The following is a 15,723-nucleotide window of genomic DNA, read 5'->3' as shown; positions in this document are numbered from 1 at the left end:
CTACCAACCTCTTTTTGGGAGCCAGGAATTTCATGTTCAGGAGAGATTTATGTTATGCTGAAGAGGTCACAGTGGACTCACTAACATGCCAATCTCAATACTCAACCTCTGCTTTGTTTTAATGTGTTCAGGGCCTGATTGGGAAGAAATCATGTATAGTAGTTAACAAATCTCTGTGATTCTTGCTTGAAGCTTAGAGGATAAACACTGATTACAGAGAAATATGAGTATTTTATGTCTTAAAAATGCCTTAAGACTAGTTTTGTTTTTCTTGAGAACAACCAACCTGGTAAGCATCGTCTAGTTTGAAACTGCAGCTGGAGCTTGACTGCTTAAGCAATACTCCCCCTACCCTCAGGTTGTGTTGGGTATGTTCCAAGCTACTGAAGGAAACACACAAGAACAGGCAGAATGACCCCAAAAGTAAGTTGCCCTGGGAACAGGGAGTAAGATGTACTACCAGGACTCACCAGTTGGGAATGGGGAGACTCATTACTTGATTTCAATGACAATCTTTAGAGTTTGATTTGGAAAGAGTTCTCACATAAGTAGGGCACCAAAGTAAAAACCCAGTGGTGAGGGGTAGAACATGTAGCTTCCTGGGCCAGTGGGGGGTGGGAGTGGGCGGGAGGGATGGGTCACGGTCCTTTGGTGATGGGAATGGTGTTTATGTACACTCCTAGCAAAATGTAGACATATAAATCAGTAGTTAATTAATATGAGAGGGGGAAATCAATTGTATGTCTCAAAGGTTCTCAAAAGACAAACTGAATCTTTTTAATAGATAGGCTACGTATTTGATATGCGGACTCTCTCAAAAGCCTAGACCAAGTAGATTAGAAGCTTCCAATAGCACAGCTATATACAAGATACTGGGTACTGTACAGCAAACCATAACAAAGGGACTTTTCAAAGTTAACCCAATTAACAAATAATGTGATGATAATATTAACTATTGATTGTCTTTTTGAACCCTAAGACAGCAGGAACCTCACATCTTCACTATAGAGCCCCTACTTCCCCCAGTCCTGGCACCCTTGGATAGGGCTCACTTTCCCGTATGCATCTCCCAATCCATACCAAATAATATTGCATCCGCCGATCACAACCTAACCAAAGCAACGATTGCCATCTCAACATGCTTCACCTCAGAATGTATCCAGAGACTTCACGTGTGGAATGACAACCCTTCAGCTTCATTACTTGGGTGAGACCTTTCCTTTTACAGTACACTCTAATTTCATCTCAGGTAGTTCACTTTCTAACAAAGTCCCATAACCTAGACATACAACAGTTTCTGTGAGAGAGAGCTTATGTTCACACGTATCCATAAACTACTGCAAAATATATACCTGAAAGCAGGATTACACTAGAGTTTGCAGTGAGTACCTCCCTAACACTTCCTCTCCACTATTCCAAACTTGGGATCCATGATTGCTCAACAAATTGTTTGACTTTGTATGTTAACTCTCTTTTCAATCACCAGGTTCCAGATGCCAACAGGATGCTGGCTAGGCTTCCCTGGATTGAAGACCCCACCAATGTGTCCTGGAGCTCAGATTCCCCAGAGACACACCTTACTAGGGAAAGAGAGAGGCAGACTGGGAGTATGGACCGACCAGTCAACGCCCATGTTCAGCGGGGAAGCAATTACAGAAGCCAGACCCTCTATCTTCTGCAACCCTCAACGACCCTGGATCCATGCTCCCAGAGGGCTAGAGAATGGGAAGGCTATCATGGGAGAGGGTGGGTTATGGGGATTGGGTGGTGGGAATTGTGTGGAGTTGTACCCCTCCTACCTTATGCCTTTGTTCACTAATCCTTTCTTAAATAAAAAATTAAAATAAATAAATAAATAAATAAATAAATAAATAAATAAATAAAAAAAGATGTACTACCAGGACTCACCAGTTGGGAATGGGGAGACTCATTACTTGATTTCAATGACAATCTTTAGAGTTTGATTTGGAAAGAGTTCTCACATGAAAATTCAAATTCCATGTTTAATTCGTTTTAATTAGTTTAGCACACTGTATGATCCTCCCCCCTTTGATTACAGGTTCAAATACTCTTTGACTCACTCATTCTTGTAATAGTTCCCAGTGCCTTTCATGTGTCAATCATGGGCTAATTTGGCTGACCAATACTGTAAACTACTACTGTCCATATCATCATGGGACTTCTAAACTTAGTGAACTCATACTCAGGGAAGAAAACGTTACATAAAAGGGATTACAAGAGAACTTTCAGAATGCATCCTGACTGAGTACCTGTATCTGCATAATGTACTTGCTTCTTCTTCTAGCGTTTGCCCTTCTTCCGTAGCCAGTCAACAGCGTCAGGTTGAGCCTGATGTCAAGTTTCGAGACCTCCTTTGAATCTGGAGAGGTGCAGTCGTTGACTATGTGGGTCATAGTCTGTCTGTAGCCGCAGGGGCAGTTCAGGTCATCTCTGGCTCCCCAGCGATGGAACATAGCGGCGCACCGGCCATGGCCTGTTTGATAGCGATGGAGGAGGGCCCAATCTTAACGTGCTAGGTCAAAGCCGGGTTGACGCTTGCAGGGGTCTGTGATGAGGTGTTTGTTCTTTACCTCAGCTGACTGCCAACTCTGTTTCCAAGAGTCTAGAACGGAGAAGTTCAGTGTAGGCATAGGGGACCAGATTGGGTGACGAGACGTCTGAACAGGGTGGGCGAAGATCTCCGCGTATGTACTTGCTTATGGGGATCAGCTGAAGGAGGAGCCAAAGAACCCACGGTTGATGTGGGCTCAACACCCAACCACAGAGCTTAACACGAAGGAATCATGAGGCCAAGTAAGAGCACTGGGTGTAGATCCAGAGGCGGACTGAGAAGCTGGAGGAGGATATTGACCTGGGTGCAAGTGGTCACTGCGCGGCCCCCATATCATCACCTATCAATGAAGGTGTAGGTCAAGGTGATTACTTAGTTATCAGTTTGGTCAAGTTGATTACTTAGTTATTAGTTTAGTCAAGGTGATTACTTAGTTATCAGTTTGGCCAAGGTGATTACTTAGTTATTAGTTTAGTCAAGGTGATTACTTAGTTATCAGTTTGGTCAAGGTGATTACTTAGTTATCAGTTTGGTCAAGGTGATTACTTAGTTATTAATTTAGTCAAGGTGATTACTTAGTTATTAATTTAGTCAAGGTGATTACTTAGTTATCAGTTTGGTCAAGGTGATTACTTAGTTATTAATTTAGTCAAGGTGATTACTTAGTTATTAATTTAGTCAAAGTGATTACTTAGTTATCAGTTTGGTCAAGGTGATTACTTAGTTATCAGTTAGCTCTAAAGTCACTGCTGCAACATCTCTCCGCCTGTCTCAACATATGTGGGGGCAGGGTATGTATGCACTGTGCCAAATTTAGTACCACCTCTCGGGCTGCTGAAAGGACTGAGTCTGGCCTTAGAAGTGCTCTGAGCTATTTCACCCAGCATTTCAGTAACCAAGACTTACTTAGTTGCTTCACTTCTTGAGCCATTACTTTCCCTAGTGGTAAATCAAGGCGCTTTGTCAAAAAACAAACAAACAAACAACAAAAACTACATTCAATTTGTCACTGCATGAATTCTTTTAATTTCTAATTAATGTATCAAAAGATCATATTTTTCTCATGTACACAATCCTAGCTGCATATACTTACTAAGCTCAAGGACCTAGGTTCAAGCCCCTGCCTCCTCACCTGCAGGAGGATGCTTCTTGAGTGGTGAAGCAGGTCTGCAGGTATCTCTCTTTCTCTCTCCCTCCTTAGCTCCCCCTCCTCTCTCAATTTCTCTCTGTCCTATTCAATAAAATGGAAAAAGATGACCTCCAGGAAGCAGGGGACTTGTAGTGCTTACACTGAGCCCCAGCAATAACCCTGGAGGCAAAAAAAAAAAAAGTAGTTGCATCACTCTGCACTTTACAATAATGACTGAGAATCTGGTAGAACCCAGGACTTGCATGCCTGAGGCTCCCGGTTCAATCCCCAGCACTGCACGTCCTGGCATGGTGCTCTGGCTTCTCCTTCTATCTCTCTATCTCTATCTCCTTTCTATTTGTAGAGTTCCCTAGAGTTTCTTTGCATAACCATTATGCTATTTACCCTCTGCCCTACTGTGGGCTGCCTGTCTGCTGTGGTGGGCAACACCCTTGAGATCCTTCAATACCTGCAGGGATCCTGGGAAGGCAGCTTGATTTTGCAGCTAAGGAAACTGATGCTCAGTGTGTGTGGGACACAGTAGGCTTTGAACCTTGGGTTTTGTCTTTGTGCCGTTTTGTCTCTGCTTCTCTCCTAGGAGTTTGTTGACTTATCTTTGCTGCACTGTCTCTGTGTTTTGCTTCTGCTGCTGCACCTACCTGCCCTGGTCTGTTGTCTGTTCTACAGGCTTCCATCACCTCTAGCTATTTCCTTGTACCCAGACATACTGCTCAATAACCAATAAATAATTTGATTCATGTTTGCTCTCTTTTGGCTAAAAGAGCTTAAGATTAGAGGAGGCAGGGTAACAACTTGTCCTATTTTTTTTTTTTTTTGCCTCCAGGGCTATTTATTGCTGGGGCTGAGTGTGTGAGTATATGGGGGGGGGGGTGGGGGCACTATGAATCTACTGCTCCTGGAGGTCATTTTTTTTTTCGTTTTACTGGATAGGACAGAGAGAAATTGAGAGAGGAGGGGAAATAGAGAGGGGGAGAGAAAGACACCTGTAGATCTGCTTCACTACTTGTGAAGCGACCCCACCCCCACCCCCCACAGGTGGGGAGCTGGTGTCTGGGACTGGGATCCTTGTGTGGGTCCTTTCGTTTTGTACTATGTGCCCTTAACAGGGTGCACCACCACCTGCCCCCCCCAAATGTTTATTTAATGAACACAACTCAACCCTCACAACTCCTGGAACTGAGAGCACTCAGGGTCATGTACCTGGGGAGGTTGGGGGCAGGATCCAAGCCCCTGACAGAAATGTCTGTTTCTGAGGGGTGGGGGGCACTTGAGAGGGAAGCAGGATAATCTGAAAGGTTGCTGGGAAATTCTGAAATTCTGCCAGTTGGGTCAGCTCCAACTTGGCTAATTCCAGCCTCCTGCTCCTTCTCTGGGCCTCTTTTGCCCGGCATCACGTATTAATGCTAATAAATCAAGGGTGTGCTATGATATGGAAGACTTGTGCCCCATGAAGAGGACAGAGAGAGAGAGAGAGAGAGAGAGAGAGAGAGAGAGAGAGAGATAGGGAGAAGGATAGGGAGAGGAAGATGGAGAGGGAGAGGAAGAAAGAGGAGAGGGAGAGAGAAAGACTGTCATTTCTCTAAGGGCCTGTGAGAGATAGCAGTGTGGGGACAGAGGATGGATGGAAGATGAGAGAGGACCCTTTTAAACATCTCTCAGAAGTAAGTTCAAGTGAAATCAATCTTCATGTAAAACAACTGTGCAGATGTTAATGGTATTTTCACAGCTGGGTGTCTTTGCCTGAAATCCTTAGCATGTACTTGAGGAAGCTCTCCTCCAAATAGGAATGGCCTGGCTGGCGGCAGAAGCTGAAACCTCCCCCCAACCCCCCTATATATACACACACACACACACACACACACACACACACACACAACACCACCAGGACCACCACCACCAGCACATCACTTTTGCCCTGGTGGGAGGACAAACAATGCCTTCTGAAGGGCAAGGATGTCAAGTTCCAGGAATCCACGTCACACCAAAGGTGAGTGAGCTTTATCTCACAGCCTGGGATGGCCAGACCAGGCAGGGCTGAGGCTGGGAAACCAGATTCAGAACAGGCGACACATGTATTCACGTCTAGATCAGGACTCTAGATTTAGAAGGCTGGAAAACATGGGGTTTGTCTGTTTCCATGACAGTGCAAACACTCCTCTAGAGGAACTGTGGGTCACTCTCACAGCAGGATTAGTGGTCTTCTAAAAGGACTGACATGCACATTCCTAGCATTTATTTTCTGTGGAGACCAAGAGGATACGAATGCTCTCTGGTTTCAGACAACCGTGCCATCTGACATGACTAATCACTCTGACTCACTTTCAGGGACTGTCCCCTTGCAAGTAGCACACAACAGGCCAGAGGTTAGGTGACCTGCTTAATAGAGAAAAGGTGGGCTGGGTCTCCAGACCATGGTGAAGAATGCTCTCCTGATGAATACCCTTGCTCAGTCTGGAAGGATTCTCGAGAGGTTCCATTTGCAACCATCTAAGCGACTGTACAATGGTTGGAAGAATACGTCAGGCTACCGTCTTTTGCTCCCTGATTTCACCAACATGAACAACACCCCTTGAGTGATTTGACTTCTGTGTATCAGGAGATACATATTGTGGGGACTCACAGGTGCAGTTAGACACCAGGGGTCCTGTTTCAATACAACATCATTCCCATTGATTTGTAGGATATGCTTACTTAACATTCGACTGAGGGACACAGGAATCAAATCAACGGCATCTTCAAAATTCCCAAGAAAAATAACAAAAGTAAAAAAGAAAAAACTTAAAAAGAAATAAGTTCACTCTTAGCTATTTCTTCTTGGGCAAATTAAGAAAATGTCTAGAGCCAGGGTAAGAGCTGAGCACTAGGGCCCAGGGCTCATGTGTCTGAAGACCCAGAGGCCCTGGGTTAAGTCCCCAATACAGACAGAGGCCAGAGCTGAGCAGTGCTCTGGTCTTGCTTCATCTTGTAAAATAAGTCAGTGCATGTCAGGAAGAGTAGGGCGATCCCATGTGCCCTTGGCAGCCTGTGGTCACTCTCTGAAAGCTTCACAAGTGGTGAAGCAGAGCTGCAGATGTCTCTCTTATATCTCTCCCTCTATGTCTCCTCCCTCTTATCAAATTTTCTCTGTCTCTATCCAGTAATAAAGTAAATAAATAAAAAAGAATTAAAAAAAAAAACCCAAGAAACAGAAGTAAGCAAACTGTCTCTAGGACGGTAAGAACTATGGTGGTTATCTTTGGGAAAATGGGGGCATTTGGTGGTAGGTGTCATATGGAACTATACTCTGTAACCTTATAATATTGTAAACATTATTAATCACAAAGAAGATAGGTGAAAGGAAGAGAGAAAGAAGGAAAGAAGGAAAGAGGGAGACAAGTGGTAGATAGATGACGGGTAGATGGATAATGGATAGACAGACAGACAGACAAGTAGATGGGCAGATAATCCCACTACTCTACTTTTTGTCTCGAGACCTACTCTTTTCACTGAGCACCCCGCCTCTGATGCACCCAGATCCCTATGAATGTCCACAGCCTGAGTTCTTAATGTGTCCCTGGCAGTCACAGGTGCCTGACCCCTCCTCCACCCGTGTGGTTTCCCGTCTGGTTTCCCTACATACAAGGCTGCTCAGGAGCACCCGCATACCTATCTCTGCAAGAACGTGCCGGCAGTGACCCGGCACAGACGCACCAGAGTAAGGTGACTGGGTCAGAGGGTCCAGGGTATATTTAGCTCTAAGAGAAACTGCCAAGCCATTTCTCCAGATGGGCATAGTGTGGGCATAGTGGGCCTTTTTTTTTTTCCCACCTCACTCAGTCATGCACTCTTAATTTATGTTACACCACTCACCCTTGCCAACACTTGGTACTGTTTGGGTTTTTTATTTCACTTTAGACATTCTAGTAGAAGCATAACAATACGCCCCTCATGTTTAGAATTAGCATAAAAGGTGTGGATTTACACACTGTTGACATTCTAATGAATTATCTCTTTCCATGTGTTTATTTATGGTAGAGTATTATTTAAAGATTTATTTACTTGTGGTAGAGACAGAGTGAAAAACAAAGGAATAGATAAAGGGAGAGAGACAGACAGAGACAGAAAAAGAGAGGGGGAGAGAGGAAGAGAGACTATATAGCACTGCTGTACCATTGTGAAGCTTCCCCCCTGCAGGTGAGGACCAGGGGCTTGAACCCTGGTCCTTGTGTATGCTACTCTATGAGCTCTGTCAGGTGCTCCAATGCCTGACCCCTTTCCATGTGTTTACTGGCCAGATTTATAACTTCTTTGATGAGGCATCTGCTCAAATTTCCCCCATTTTAACTGTGATTTGTTTCCTCATGGTTGAGTATTAAGAGCTGCTTACTGACTTTATATAGTCCCCACTGGATATGTGATTTGAAAATAATTTCAAGTAGTCTGCAACTTACATTTGTTTTGCCTTGACAGTGATTTAGCAGAACAAAAATTTAAATTTTGGTCAGCTCCAAATTTTCCTTCTGTGGTTCATGATTTTGTTATCTTTTCTAACACTTTGCTAAACCCCAGATCATGTAAAATGTTTCCTCTCTTTACTTCCAAACGTGTTATAGTTTTACAAGGAATGCATTGACTTCTGATGAACCGAGTCATGAGTGACTTGACAAGAGAATTGCTTCTCAATGTTCAGTTTGTTCTTTTGGGTTCTAGGAAGTTATGGGAATCTGCAGGACAGGAAGATGTAAACATTTAATTAATTAATCTATTTATTTCCTTTTTGTTGCCCTTGTTTTTATTGTTGATGCCATCATTGTTAGATAGGACAGAGAGAAATGGAGAGAGGAGGAAAAGACAGAGAGGGGGGAGAGGAAAGAAAGACACCTGCAGACCTGCTTCACTGCCTGTGAAGCAACTTTCCTGGAGGTGGGGAGCAGGGGCTTGAACCGGGATTTTTATGCCAGTCCTTGTGCTTTGCGCCATGTGCGCTACCGCCCAGCTCCCAGATCTAAACATTTTTAAAGAGTCTGATGATCAGGTTTCTTCACATCTATCAGACTCATTTGGTGGCCACGCCTAATTTGAACCCAGGTGAGAATGTTAGTGTAAGTGTGCTTCCACAAACTTACTTACCATCGGAATATCTAGGAATCCTGGAACATTTCTGCCCATCAAGATTCCAGCAGAAGGACTGTGTGTTTGAAATCTACAGGTCTTCTGGGATGTAGCAGTTCGAGCTGTGGTTATAGGAAGACTCTTTTCAAGGAATCTCCTAATGTCATGGTGAAGGGGACATTACATATACTGCTTTGTTTAACTTAAATAGACCTTGCTGTATGTTTTTTCCCTTGTAAGGAAAGGGGCTCTGTGGTATCTTTTCTCATCTTCTCTGTGGCAGTAAACAAAGTCCCTGACCCTTCCATCTCTGAGTATCAGGGGAGGGCTTCATTGCCAGTTGTGGTGTGTTTCTTACACACATAACATATGAGATAGGAGGCCTGGGGTAGGCCCAAGTGAGGCTGACACACAGATCTCCACCACCAGGACCTGGATGCTGCGGGTGGTCAGATCAGAAGGACCTGAGGGGGGAGCTGAGACAGCTCCTCGCAGAGCAAAGACCCAAGAAATATGAGAAGAGAATCTGGACACAATAGCTTGTCTTTTCAGGTATAGCACTGCCTGGAACCATATGTCAGATTGTGTATCAGATGAAACATCCCTTTTTCTGGGGGTATCTTGAAAAAAAAGTAGGGAATCTAAAACTTTGTTAAATATCACTTTAACAGACATATTGGGCCAACTGGTAGACCCTGCGTTTGTCTGACATGGGTCTTCCTCATTTTTTTGCTGCAAACACTACAGGGAGGACACAGATTTGATAGTATTCTCTCTGTAAAGTCAAATATGCTGAGGAAGTTCAGGAACTTTTTTCTTTCTTTCTTCCTTTCTTTCTTTCTTTCTTTCTTTCTTTCTTTCTTTCTTTCTTTCTTTCTATTTTTTTGCCTCCAGGGGTTCAGTGCACTATGAATCCATGGCTCCTGGAGGCCATTTTCTACATGTTATTGGATAGGATAGAGAGAAATTGAGGGGGGAGAGGGAGATAGAAAGAGAGACACCTGCAGACCTGCTTTAGGGCTTGTGAGGCATCCCCCCTGCAGTGACCATCAGAAGGGAGGGGCCTCGAACTTAGATAATTGAGCTGGACCTTGCACTTAGTACTATTGTGCACTTTACTTGATCTTCCACTGTCTGGCTTTTTTTGGAAGTTCTTTTTTAATTTTTTTAAATTATCCTTATTTATTTATTGAATAGAGACAGCCATAAATTGCAATGAAGATAAAGATGGAATGAGACAGAGAGACACCTGCAGCCCTGCTTCACCACTGTGAAGTTTTCCCCCTGCAGGTGGGGACCTGGGGCTTGAACCTGGGTCCTTGAGGAACTGTATCATGTGCTCTTAGCTGGGTGTGCTATCATCCGGCCGGCCCCCAGGAACTACTTTCTATGTGTTTCCAGAAGTTTATCTCTGAACTTCAAAGCTAAAGAAAGCAAAACCAGGAGCTAGGAGCCGAGAGAGAGAGAGAGAGAAACAGGTTTGGCTTTCCGTGTTGTTCAGTTACTTTATTATTTTTCTTTTGTCTCAATTTGGAGAAAATCAGTCAAATATGAATCAGGGTCAGTTCAGGGGCAAGGCCACATTTAGCTCAATCGGCTAGTTTCTGTGGTGACAGAGGAATATAAACTTTTTTTTTTCCTGCAAGAAAACAGAAGCTCATTATCCTGACAGAGCAAGTCCAGAAGTTTTTAGTGGGAGATTGAACCTCACTCCCCAAATCTCAGGCTCCTGTTCAGCTTCTCTGTGAATAGATTTTTAGATGCCGTTAAAAAATAGCATGCTACTCTGGCCGGCTCTCTAAATAATTTAGAGACCTTTGTGACCTGGAGATTTCATGGCATTGATGTAACTGTTCTGGAACGCTCCTGACTTGAACTTGAGACTCATATTCATGCAGCTGCAGTATGTCCATTACCAACTGCCCTCAAAATCCAGAAAACAGAAAGGGAGATGGGGGCGGGAGGGGGCGTCGAGAGAGGAGCCTGCCTCAAAGAATTTTTTGCTTGCATTGCAGTTCCAAAAATTGACCACCAGGTGGCGGTCTTCTCACAAGCAGGCTTGCTTATGTAAATAGTGAACTTTCTGAAGGCTGGAATACTTAAAAAAAAAAATGGATGAAATTTTCTAGATGTTGATACAAGCGGCAATCAACGCGCAAACGCAAAGTGAGGTGTCAGAGCCAAAAAATAATGAATAAATACTTTGCATTTTCTCATCTAACTGTGAGTCATCTTTTGGACCACGTGTTTATCCTCAAGTTTTGTTTGGGAGAAATAATTAGGCAGTAAGTGACCAATGGATTTGAGGAACAGTGAAAAAAACCATTTGTGTCTTCCACAATCATCATCTGGTGTTTGTAAAATTCAAAGTGCTCAGAATGCAAACAGATTTATACTCCCAGGGACATTTATTCGGCGGTGAGGGGAAAACATTTTATTTTGAAATGGTTTTTGAACTCTGTATGTCAAATCTGAAGGTTATGTTTCTACCTTAGTTTGTGTTCCTACTCTACTCCGTGGCCCTGATCCAGCTGGAAAGTCCTTCTACCAAGAACTATAACAATGAAATTTAATGTCTTTCTTCCCAGAACAGGGAGTGGCATTATAATAGCTAATTAATAATTCTAAAAAGATCTGGAGTACACAACTAATACATCTCACTCACTCCTGGAGAAGAAGTACCATCTGGTCATCTGCAGAGACGTATCCAGGTGCCTAACAACAGATAAGTGACTGAGAAAGCTGTGGTATATATACAACATGGAATACTACTCAGAAATTAAGAATAATAAACGCACCTTCTCCCACCCATCCTGGATGGAGACAGAAGGAATTATGTCAAGTCAGGTAAGTCAGAAAGACAAAGACAAGTATGGGATGATCCCACTCAAACAGAATTCGAGGAAGAACAGAAAGGGAAATACAAAACAGAATTTGACTGAGTTTGGAGTATTGCAACAAAGTAAAAAATAAAACTCTGGGGGGAGGAGAGGGAAGGCTAGATTTTCAGCTTCATTATGGGGGGGTAGGGACACAGACCTTTGGTGCTGGGAATGATGTTAATTAATATGCAAAACAAAACCAAGAAAAAAAAAGAAATTTAAAATAAGAAATATCGCCAGATTGAGAAACTGCCTGTATAGCTCTTTATATCTCCCTCCCTCTCTCTTGAAAGTATGATTATTATCCTAAATTATTATGATGATTATTGATTTAAGCTACCTAGACAATAGCAGTCACCAGTTTACTAATGTTTACATTTCACTTTGTGTTGTTGCCAAAACATGGACGTTTCTGAAATGTCATTATTAAGCTTTAATTGAATTATTTACAATATGACAAAGAAGTCCAGCAGTTCAGAAAATGTACTTTATGAGAGAGAGAGAAAAAGCATATGAATTAATATCGGACTACTGATATACCCACTGTGGTGGGTCTTGGAAAGAAGAGATGACAGATGTGTACAGCAAAGCACCACTGAGCCTGTAGACTTCCTTTACTTTGTTAATGTTTGTTCGCTTTCACTACTGCTCATAGCTTTCAGGACATTAGAATCAGTTTCCCCAGCAACTGTGCACATCCAGGCATTTAGAGTATGCTCTAAACCCTCAGCCTTGTGCTCTCACTGATGTTGATGCGTCATTCCTGGTACCTCAAATGTTTCTAGGTTTATTTACTAAAGCCCAGTTCCCTTCTACAAGCTGTGTTCCAAACCCTCATTTCCTCTGACATGTCTTCCTTTGTCTCACCACTGTCTATGAACTATTGAGTGTGGACATCATTAAATGATGATCCTGAAGTGAAATAAAATAACCAAGAGCAAGTCAGTCCACTCTCTCAAAAGGCTATTAAACCACTAAAGACTAGTTCTACCATCTTTGTCCTAAGTATACTTCTGTATCAGATCAAAGGTCTCCTGCGGAGGCATTTGTGGTATAGAATAAATTTGTTTTATGGGTCATCAAGTATTGCTTCAATAGATAGTTATTATGTTTTGAGAGCATTGGTATTCAACTATGTGAAATAGTGGGTCCTATTACAGTGGGCAGGGAAGAGGGTAATCTACATGTTTACGTAAAATTACTATATAGACGATCTCCCCACTATTATTTAATTAGCCTAATGGATGCAGCACAGAGACAGGGATTGCTCTACCCTGTCTATAAAAAGGAAAACAGAACTTCACTTTGTAAAATTATTTGCACTTGGCTTCAGTTCATCTGGATGCAATTATTTGGCTTTTATTATTACATTTAAATCATTACATCTGCTCCCAAAAGGTTCTGGAATGGAAGAATTAACAGGAAGCAAATTTTCTGCAACTGAAAACCCTTCTCTCCAAGCATATCATTCGTAGTGATGAATGGACATAGGGCAAGAAATGAAAGCAGCAGAAAATGTGAAGGAAAACAACTACATGCCCAGGTGGAACATGGCTACGATGAGGTGCAGAGGATTTATCTGTTTCTTCTGAAAGCCATTTAAGAAAAAAAAAAAAAATCCCAAACTGGATATTGCAGGAATTGCCAAAGGACCAAGTTATTTTTTTTTTCCCACCGGGAAAGATAAAATAGTGGAGAGAAATTTGCTTTCTTTCTTTCTTTCTTTCTTTCTTTCTTTCTTTCTTTTCTCCTTTCTTTCTGTCTCTCTCTCCCTCTCTTTCTTTCCTTTCTCTCTTTCTTCCCCTCTTTATGTTAAATATGGACAAGTTACTATGACTTGGAAAAAAAGAGACGCAAACCATGAAGGGTATTTAAAGACTGAAAATAAGAGGACTGCTCAAGCAAAAATGGTTAAACATAAAAATTCAAAATCAAGAAAGTTCTCAGGTTTTCACGCATTTGCTGGCTCTAAGTTTTGAATTTGTCTTGAAGTTTTCCACTGGAGGACGTCACTCATTAATTCATTAACTTAGCGTTGACTAAATTTCAGCTATTATTCATGTAAGAGAATAGATACAGGTCTCACCACTGAGTAGCTCTCTGTCTAATGAGATGAAAACAGACCTCTGAGCCATCTTATATATTTATAAACAACATGGACCCCAATTTCCAGAAGTTCAGACTTTTCATTCTGATTACCACACACTAGGAGGTATTTGAGCTCGACTATAGAAGTTATGCCATGAGGTAGAGAAAGATGTTTTAGAAAAAAGAAAAAAGAAAAACAGAAGGAAAGAAACGAAGGAAGGAAGGAAGGAAGGAAAGAAGGAAGGAAGGAAGGAAGGAAGGAAGGAAGGAAGGAAGGAGGGAGGGAGGGAGGGAGGAAGGGAGGAAGGGAGGAACCATCATAACAGTACTAGCAAGGTTAAGTTACACACTTAGGAAAGAAGCATAGACTAGTGTGGCTGGAACATGTGCATGGGTGGGGAGGTAGCAATAGCTCAAGACAGAAGAGGTAAGTTGAAGCAATTTATGATAACATCTATTGAAGTATCATGAAACAACATAGAATAGTTACATGTAGGAAGAATATTAAATTACAAAGCACATCGTGATTTTATCATGTAGGTAATTTAGGTTGTAAATAAGAGAACACCCAACTCAAATGGCTTACACAGAAAGAGGTGACAGAGGCTTGTGCCACAGAGGAAGACCACAGGTAGACTTCAGACACAGAGTCCCGTGACCAAGGCCAAGTGGCATCACCAGGGTATCCCAATCTTTCTGTTCCATGTTGCCCCCATTCCCAGCATCCTGGGGGCTCTGTCTTACCTACCCTGCTGCTGTGACCTCTGAGGCACATTATCAAATTCCCACAGGGAAACCCAATGTCTTGGGCTGGGAAGATAGAATAGTGGTAAGGAAAAAGACTTTCATCCCTGAAGCTCTGAGGTCCCAGGTTCAATCCCCAGCACCACTATAAATCAGAGCTGAGTAGTTCTCTCTCTCTCTCTCTCTCTCTCTCTCTCTCTCTCTCTCTCTTTCTCTCTCTCTGAGTTATCAACCTAATTTCTGTCAATAAAACAGTCTGCTTTAAAAATAAAGGAAAGCATTAAAGGTAATGTCTTTTAATTCAGATACTTTCAACACAGACCTCTAAGACACAAAACCATAGATATTATTAATGGAATTAAATATAAAAACCCTCATCAGGCACCCAGTAATCAGAAGAAATCTTATGGGAATTGATTTCTGAAAGGTAACACTTCAATAAAAGCATCACTAAAGATAAAAGGATTACTGTATAAAATTGCAGTATTAAGTAATCATGGGAGTAAAATAAATCTAATCTAATCTTCTGACAAGTATAAGTGCAAAATATGCACATTAAAATAGAAGAAATTTAAAGGGAAAATAAACAATTGACCATCAAACTTATAAAATAAAAGTTATTTTCAAGTACTTATATAAATTAAAGACTTTAATATCTATGAGGATGTCAAGCAATTCTAATAAAACTTAAAAAATATCCTAGTAGTCAGTGTAATAATCTTTATGTACAGTGTAACTAACATAGAAATAAACTGTGAATAAACAGTAAAATGGTAGCTTTTTAATTAAAAAATAATAACTTTTAAAAGTCAACACTGAAATAATTGAACCAAGTTGTGTATAAGATAGTATTAAATTACACTCCAGTGTATAAAATAAATATCCACAGGTTTGTAGCATCAATGAAGTATTAAGGAAATGGTAGATTTCTTAGTACTCTGATTTTTCTTGAGAGAGAGAGAGACCCAATGTCCTGACAGCTTAAATAACAATCCCAGTTAGCACTGATTCTCTAACTTGGTCACATGGCAAATCCTGAAGTCAGGGTTCTGGGATGCACTGACTGATTGGTTTTTTTCAGCCAAAGACCTGGGCTCCATTCACTTCAAGCCTCCAACCCTTTCCCCAGCCTGGAAGCTGATGGGATTATGACATCCAAACAGAAAGTGAAGTCTGTGTTGGACATCAAGACAACA

Source organism: Erinaceus europaeus, chromosome 19, assembly GCF_950295315.1.
Source record: "Erinaceus europaeus chromosome 19, mEriEur2.1, whole genome shotgun sequence".
Classification (NCBI taxonomy): Eukaryota; Metazoa; Chordata; class Mammalia; order Eulipotyphla; family Erinaceidae; genus Erinaceus; species Erinaceus europaeus.
Note: the sequence above shows the minus strand (reverse complement) of the source record.